General features: G+C 41.8%; 1 long non-coding RNA gene across 7 annotated transcripts in view; it reads right to left on the bottom strand.

The window, feature by feature from the left end:
* Positions 1–4,146: 4,146 nt before the first annotated feature.
* Positions 4,147–8,880, bottom strand: part of LOC137447207 (uncharacterized) — a 41,553-nt gene continuing 36,819 nt past the window's right edge. For all 7 annotated transcript variants that reach the window (XR_010988822.1, XR_010988820.1, XR_010988823.1 and 4 more), the window contains one exon: positions 4,147–5,717. This is a non-coding gene — a long non-coding RNA (uncharacterized lncRNA). The remainder of the gene's footprint in view (positions 5,718–8,880) is intronic.

Here is an 8,880-nt window from a genome sequence, read left to right as displayed (position 1 = left end):
CATAAATTCAAGCCTTTTAGCAGAGGCCTTTCATCAACTCATAATGCTGTCCATGCAGCAAAATGAAGACACTCTGGAAAGACTACCTGTAAGTTCAGGCTATGAAATGCTCATTTTTCTCTCAAAACCACTTTTTTATCACCATTTCTTGTTGCCCTATGGTGTATATTGATTTTATATATTATACAGCAAGAGAGATTACTGTGTGCAAAGAGCTGTGTGTCATTTAAGGAAAAGGAAAACAAATAAGTCCATTTGGCAAAGCCCTAAGACAAGCTGAGCGAGTGGGTGCCACTCTTCCTACAAAAATACGCAGCGGTTGCAGGCTCTGCTGTAACCTAAATTGTAACAATTACAAAAGTAATCATTAAATTACAAAGATACAGCAAACTCTCAGACCTCCTGAGGACCCTGTGCATTTGGCTAAACAATAATCTCGTGATCATCCATCCTCTGCAGTAAAATGAAAGGTGGGTGTCCCCTTAGTCAGTATATCATGAAAACTGGACCAGGTGGCTAATCCTCCTCAGGGAACTTGAACCTTGGCAAAGCATCTACCAGAGGCTGAACAGATGCTTAGGCACTCATTAACCAATTCATTTCATCGTCACACACACGATGGGAGTGTAACATTAAGAGCCTCACAACCTTGGTTCCACCCCCACAACCAAAAGCTGAGACTGAAAACCTGCCCCTTACTTGTTCAATATGGCCCAAGGCTGGTAATGAGAGTTTAACTTTTCCAACCGTCTGGAAGCATGTAGATCAGCATCACAGCACAGTAGGAATCCAATTTCAGAGTTTTCTGAGCGGTTGGACGCAAGTTTTTGAATGTATTTTTGTGGTCCAGCTTCCCTATTTATAATAAAGCAGTAGCAAAGCTTTCTCTCCATGGGTCCAATCCTGCAAGCACAGTTAGGTAAACTGCCATCCCCACTTCCCTGGCAGGCTCATTGCCGTAAGAAGGACACCTTGCAGCAGCTGCAGAATCTGGCCTTAAAGACTGCAGGATGACTTGAAACTTCACATTACCCTTCAGTGGCATAGTGGCTCTAATAACACCAGCAGATATCTGAGGGTGAGGTTATTAAAATGCAATAAAGCAGCAGCAAAAAAAAATAGGAAAAGGAAAACACACCACAAAAGTCCTAAGAGATGGTCTGGGGAGATCTAAAATACTGCTGAGATATGTATGTATAAAACATCATTTCATAAGCATAAAACCAACAGATACGGACAACACACAAAGAGCAAAGCTGATTTTTCCTTGTTTTACTTTTAGATCTTTAAGCTGTTAAGAAAATAAGGCAAAATCTAAAAGGCACAGAGGAAAGAAATTAACCCTCTTATGAAGCAGTTTCCTTTTCATAGACAATAATTAAAAGCAGAAAGTCAGCACCAACAGAAACCACAATTTAAGGAGAAAAAAGGAAGAAGATACTCCTGTACACAATGATACTTTGCTTTCAGGTCAGCTGCTTTTTTCTAGCACAGCATCAAGAGAACTGCTCCATTTCCTGCAGAGCTGAAGGGAACTGCATCCCTGGAACATCATTCAGTGCAACACCGTGGTTAAAACCAACACATACTAAGAGAGTCATTCGATGTGCGCCCAGGTACTCCTGCAGTGTAAGCCTCATTTTTCACACTGGGTTCACACTTGTTTAAGCAACAGAAGCACCCATCAGTACAATGCTGTGATGTTGGGTTTGGCCAGTTAGGAACCTCTGAAAATCTTGGCTGTGATTGATACCACACATTCATCTCTGGGGTGCACATCTTCTCTAAAAATGGGAAGCGGTACTAGCCCCCAATCACAGGGAAGAACACACTCTGAGTATTTTTATCCATTTTTATTTTCTGAAAACAATTATCTTAACTACTGAAATATAATGAAGTGTGCTAAAACTAAATCCCACCTTAGGCACCAGAGGCTGTTAGACCTGGTGAGGATGGAGTGGCATCAGCTCCCAGGGAAAACTTTTGCACACCTTCTTCCTACCAGCCAGAAAGGTCACAGCACACTGCTGTACTCAGCAAGCAGTGTTATGGAGAGCCCTGGAAGTGACTTTGAACGTCCTTTGGCTAGGACTAACCTTCTCTGTGTTTTGAGGTAGAATTTGGTGATGGAATTGCTTGTGATGTGCTTCCAAAGAGATAATGCTGGTGGGTGTTGGAGAAGAAAAACAAAACAACAAAACATGAAAGATATTTTATCCTCAAAGGGTAGGAACCCAGCAAGGGTCAGAGACTACCTTTGTGTGTTTTGCAGCACTGGGTACAATAGGTACAGAGCCTGGAAGAAGAGATGCCAAAGAACAAAAGCAGAAAGGAAAAAATATCTTTACAGCTGCCCATCTCCAGGCAATTAAAGCCAGCAGCCCCGCCCCCTGTCCATTCTCAGAGAGAGACCAACTGCTAGAGGACTTACAGGAATTGATCCTGGAAATGACAGACAAGATCCAAGGCACAAAAAGAACAGCTTTGTAGGAATGGTCTTAGAAAAATAAACAAACAAACAGCCCTAAGCTAGAATAGAAACTTCTTAGATCCCAGATCACTGACACAAGAGCCAGCAATGGTGCTACTACCATGTTGGTGCAGCTGCTTGCTCACCCACGAGAGGCTTGTCACAGCCTTTAGATGCCAGAACACAAAGCCCAGTCCAGGTGGAGCTCATCCTGCTACAATTGAGGGCCACAGCAAGACCCCAGCAACATTCCCAAGCTGTGTAGTTCCATCAAAGGGGATTGGGGTGAAATGCCACCATTTCATTTACAAAACTAAGAGCTGATGAGGATTATTATTACACCCAGCTAGTGAGTCACATCTACATCAAACCCCGGCACACCTCAGCTCTGTGCATTGCATACGAATTACAGAGCACAGGGAGTTTCTAATTGCAAGTCTCTAGTAAGTAACTTCAAAGAGCTGAAGCTGGGAACTGAATTCAAGCACTCAAGGAACCTCAGAGACAGCCCACAAGGCTTCAGTATGTATGATGCTACACTTGGAGCACAAATGCATAAACTTGTTAGAAAAAAAATAGTTTTCTCAGAAGCACTACCTGCTCAGGATCCCCAGCTGGTCCACCACCAAGTGAACAGAAAAGTAGTGTTTATTTGTAACCCTGACCTTGTTTATCAGCATTTTGCACTTACCTGAACCATTTCCACAGATTCTGGTAACTGCAGGCAGGTCACCACCACTCCATTACACAGCTCCATGGTGGCTGCTCATCGCTTCACTAAAGTTCACAATTTCAGCCAAAACTGGATGCTGAGGGGAACCTCCAGCTAACAAAACTACTTCTGAAAGCCTGGCTGAGGAAAGAGCACTGCTTTTTTTTTAAACAACCAAGGGAAGCCATTTTCTTGCAAGCTTTCCCTCCAGCACACGGAGAAACTGAAACCAAAACTGTGCTGGGAGGTGTGATTTTATACCCCCAAGACGAGGGACAGGTGTGTCTGGTATAAGTGTCTGCAGCTGAGGCTGGGTGGGATGATGGCAGGAGCTCCAGCACCTGGGTTGGGGCAGCTTCACCACTAGCCTGGCTCAGCCCAGTGGCCAGGTGGTCTGTAATCATTTGAAAAGGGATAACGACCCTGTTAAATTTCAGAACCAGAGATACTCTTTCAGATTTTGACACTGTTTGCCAGGTTTTGGTGGAAGGCAAAGTCTTGTTGGTTTGGGTGATTTTTTCTGGAATAGCTAAAATAAACTCCCTACAGAGTGTCCTACAGCAGAAACAAGTGGTTGCACAGCAGGTGAGCATCAACTGGGGCCACTCTAACTGCACTGGGTGCATCACCGCACAGGCACAGTGCTGGTCCTTACCTACTTCTGCCAAGGAACAGGCTGCTCTGGTCCAGTGCTGTCTGGACATCATGTCCTTGCTACATGTTGAGCTCAAACACGGAATCTATGCTGTGAGCAGGTGCCAACTGGAATAAAAGCATCTCCAAAAACAAGGATTCCATCTCTGCTGCCTGACTCTCCCATTACTACAAAACAAATTAGCGCTTTAGAGCAAAAGCATGACTTGCCCAGATGCAGCTTTCTTTATTGAGAAGACACACAACTGGCTTCAAATCTCTCTTCCCCCTGTCATCCCAGGAAAAAAATAAAAAGCCAAAAGAAGAGAAATGAAGTCAAATATGCTTTATTACTTATTAGCTGGTAATGTAATTCCTTCTGACAAGCTGAACAGTTGTAGCAGGAGGCTCTGGACATCACTACATGGCCTGTTTGGAACGAGCATAGGAATGAGAGACAGCTCTGAAAGGAAGTTTTTGAGCACAGCTCAGCCATCCTACCGTGCCCAAACCAAGTACTTTTATCCAGTTAATTTAGTGAATTAATCCCTCAGGGTCTCCAGCCATCCACCACTACAGCTCATTAGAGCCCAATATCCGACTTTTCATGTTGTATCACTGAAAGCACTTACACTTAAAACGTAATTAAACTTAAAACAAACAAGATCTCTTTTCCTCCCTCCACAGCCCCGGGACCTGCCCCCACCAGCCCCCGCCCGCGCTGCCAAAGGCGCACACATCCGCGGCGTTATTTGGGAAAACATCAGATGGTTCCCCCACCGCCGGCGTGACATTTGCCCAGCCACTCATCCTGTGAGCAATTAGAAATCTAAATACAGGGTGTAACGCCTGGCTACGGGGATTTAAACCTGCGGCTCTCTTACAAACGAGTAATGCGGCACGACTCGCTGTCCGACGAGGTGTCTTATTGAAATATCCCAGGCTGGCTGGCTTGTCACAGCTGTCGTTTCAGCCATTTGCACTTACACTGTATTGCTTTCATTACAAAAATAGAAATTTGTGTCCTAAGTGCTGTTACATTACTAATGCTAAATATTTAATTCCCTGGGGTTCTAATTATGGTTGAGCACTGGCAACACTGATTCTACTTTTTAATAACAACTGTAAAAGCAATTTGAGCATTTTTCAATTAATTAAATACATAGTGTACGAGTAACCTCTTGTCATTTTGCCCTCCAGGACCTGAGCTAATTTGTGTGGAATAAAATGTTTTGAAAATTAACTGATATACTAGTCTGATCATTGTTGTTCTATTAATTTATAGCCTGCCAAAAGAGCGGCGTGCAATAGTTACGTACCATACTGCTCCTTACTTATGATGTTTTTTTTCTGAAAGAACCTCTCTAGCACATTTCTAGAGAGCACATTGGAAAGGCCTCATTAGCAGGCAGGAGATGGTCTATGTACACAAGCATCAGCAAACTTAGTGTGGTGAGTCTTGAACGATGAAAAAAACAAAGCCTCCCTCCATTTTTCAGACCTCATTTCCACCTTCTTTCACAGCTGAAATTAAAAGTGCTAATTAAATGACTTTCTCCTGCATAAACTCCTATGGATTAGTTAGTAGTTTACACTTTAACACATGGGAATTGACTCACAATATTAAAACACACAAGTAGTTTAGAAACCCATTTTTCATCTTCAACTTGCAGAACCCAGTATGAAAAGATTTGCCTGTAAGAAAAGTATTGGAATGGATGGACACATAAAAACACTCAGCCTGCTCACAGAGACATCCAGGCACAAAGCTAACTTCTACTGCATACCTAACACAAGGCTGAAATTAAAATGTGTGTTTTTCATTTATGAAGTCCTGCAAGTCCCAACAGCACTTTACATATCCTGATGGGGGAAAATAACCTCTTCTTGTCCATGTCCAACCTAAAAAATAATGCAAAATCATCATTAGCAAAAAATGTAGTATTTTGCAAATATTTTTTCCACATTTTGATTCTCAGTTGATCAATAATGTTCTTTCAATATGTGTTTTAATAGTGCATTTTATTTTACAGTGTGCAGTAATAGTAAATCACACATAGTGCTTGAAAAGCACTTAAGGTTTAAACACCTCAAAGTGTACAGTTGAATGTTTGATGGGCTTAGCCAAATAATTCAACAGCAAGGACAATGTGAAACCCTGACTTTACTCTAAAGAGAAATAGCCGGTCCAGAGTGCACAACTAAGACTACTAACAAAGCATTTCAGGAAGCAGTAATGTCTTACACAAGTATCACAGGTTTCCTAGGTGAAAGTTGCCAGTGCCATAATTATTGCTCTATTAAGATTTTGGAAAAAGGCATCTCCAGCCACTGTGCTACTGTATTGAGGCTCTCTCTTTTCAGCAACTGGAAGCAGCACATTCCTAGTACCCTGCCTGGTTCCTTGAGCTGCCACCACCACTCACCACAGGGCCAGGAACCTGCCCAACCTCTGTGAGCTGGGCACCACTGGGTTTGAAAGAGGTGGAACTGCTTCTGCTAGCACCAGTCACTCATAAGAAGAATCTGTCCCTCTGATATTTTCCCAGACTGCCCTCTCTTTCAGGAAGGCAGTTTGTGCAGTATCTGCACCAAGTCTGGACACTGATAAAACTGTGTGCCAAGCCATGAGCAGGTTGGGGTGCTCAGCTCTCACTGAAACCCACAAGGGCAGAGGAGATTTGGCAGACCTCTCCACACCACAGGCCATGTAAGCAACATCCATGTAAAGTGAGGTTAAAAAAATGCTCAGCTGTTGAAACTTGCATATTTGTTAACTCTGCCTGAAACACACAGTTAAAGCTTTGCAAAAGGGGTATCAAAGCTGCTTTCAAGACCTGAACTATTAACAGGAAATGCAGACTAACTGAACATGCTCATATGGATATAAAATTGTTCCTATACAAAGGAGAAAGAAAAATACAAAGGAAAAGAAAATCTTATCACTAAAAAAAATGAAAAAGTAAAATAAATTACAATACTGGCAATTATAATAAGTTCAATAGACTTTTGAGGACGTTTGTTTTGAGCATGTTTGGTCACTGTGTGTTGTAATTACAAGTCTATTTCTTCACAGCTCGCACAGCATTATACCTGTAGAACATTGCACTCATCATAGCAATTAAAATGAAACCCATCCTCCATTTACACACTAAGAGCTGCAATTCAAATGAAGCAAATCAAAAATCAAAATCAGTAAGCTACAGATTTCTTTTGGCCCTGAGTAAATTAAGAATCTAAGCCAGCACTACCACAGGTTGTTGGTTTTTCTTCCCAGATAAACACTAAACAGACTATACAGTCACTGTCAAAAGTACTCAAGTGTTAAGTATTTGTGTGCGGATATACGTGCGTGTACATAAAACACACACAAGCACCACATACAAAGAACCCAGGAAGGTAGTGCAAGAATAGCTCTATTCTTGAAGACAGTTTTATGTAACAGTGTAAACTTGAAGCTATCTTTACTACTATTAAAAGCTCCCCAGTACCTGTAGGTGTCTGACTTCAGTAAATCCTGGAAACATTCTGCTCACACACTGAGTTTTAAGGAACGTGCAGCATGTGTCAACTTCAATAAAAAGTGCATAGCTCTTTAATTACCCCATTCACCCAGCAGCTGCTTTAACCAAGTATTTTTCTGAACATGTAAACCACCACCACCATCCCCCCCAAAAAAAAAATCAGTCATCTGTGTGCAGCAACTACTCAGCATCTAACAATAATGGATATACTGAAGGACAAAAACGTGAGTCGTGCCAAGCCCATAATTCTCAGTGACTGACTGTAAAGCACTTATAGTCGGCACTAAGCCTTTAAAACTCTAACCCTCATCAATCGTAAACCAAGAAATAAAGACCTCACAGTTATTTTTTAAATCTTAAACACCAGCACATAAATTTGAATAATTTTTCTGCTTTTTGTGATTCACACAGCATTCTTCACAGGTAAGATATGTTCTCCTGCATGCAAATAGGCTAGTATATACAAGTTAAAAAATACCATCACCTAGTTAAACCCAGGAGCTAATTATACCTGGCGTTTTGGACTTCAGTAGTAACATACTGCTTGCCACAGAGCAAAGAACATCCCCATTAGCCAAAAACAAAGGTGCAAAGGATTCATAAATTCAAGTGCAGACAGTCTCTCCCCTTCTCCAAACACGTATGCCCCCAAGCCTTTTCACGGTACAGGAGAGCCAACATCATCTCCCCAGGCTGTGAAGGACTTGGAAATGTACAATCTGCACATATTTATTTCAGTCTTGGTGACAGCACAGCAACAAAAAGCCCATTAAAAAGAAAAAAGGCAGATAACTGGATGTGATCAACTCGCCATCACTTTTTTGTAACATGCTAGTGAATGGGTGCCAGCTAACTAATCAGAGTAGAGAACAAACCTAATTTATACCCAGCAGGATGCTGTCAGATTATTTTAAACCTAATAATTATTTCTAGCAGCAAGGCAACATTAGACTCTGTATAAGCATACACTTTGCAAAAGACATTTGCTCTGGAAAAAAATGATGTTCATGTGCTGTTTCATTAATTTGGCAGGGGGGAGGAGGGATGAATAAAAACTCACCTAAAGCCAATGAAAGGCAACAACCTGCAGAACCAAGCAACCAGATAAAAGAGGACCTTAAAGGCACGGCGTTAGAAGACAGGAACCTTGCACATTAGTTAAGTGATGCCCCACACCCTGATCTCTTTTTAAAGAGAAAGTAACTGAGTAACTTTTCAGTGAAAGCTGCTGTGTTGTGGAGATACTTGTTACACTGGGATGCCGTCCTCCCTTCCAAGCCAAAAGCACATCTAAAATGACACAGTCTGACCTCAGATGTAGCAAAAGCCACAAGATTCCTACACCCCACCCAGCCATTTGTTCAAGCATATACCTCTATAAAAACATTTCATCTTCATTCAAAAGGCAAAAAAATCCCTTTCTAATAATTTCTAATGATTCATTGCTCTTATTAAAAGTTTGCACCTTAGAGTTTGTCATTAACTGATGTTTATCTCTGTATACTGTCAACACATATTGCCTTGAAAATGTTTTGCTGTGT

This window comes from Melanerpes formicivorus, unplaced genomic scaffold (genome assembly GCF_026170545.1).
Source record: "Melanerpes formicivorus ecotype bairdi unplaced genomic scaffold, bMelFor1.0.p_v2 SCAF_20, whole genome shotgun sequence".
Lineage (NCBI taxonomy): Eukaryota > Metazoa > Chordata > Aves > Piciformes > Picidae > Melanerpes > Melanerpes formicivorus.
This window is presented reverse-complemented; position numbering and strand designations above follow the sequence as displayed.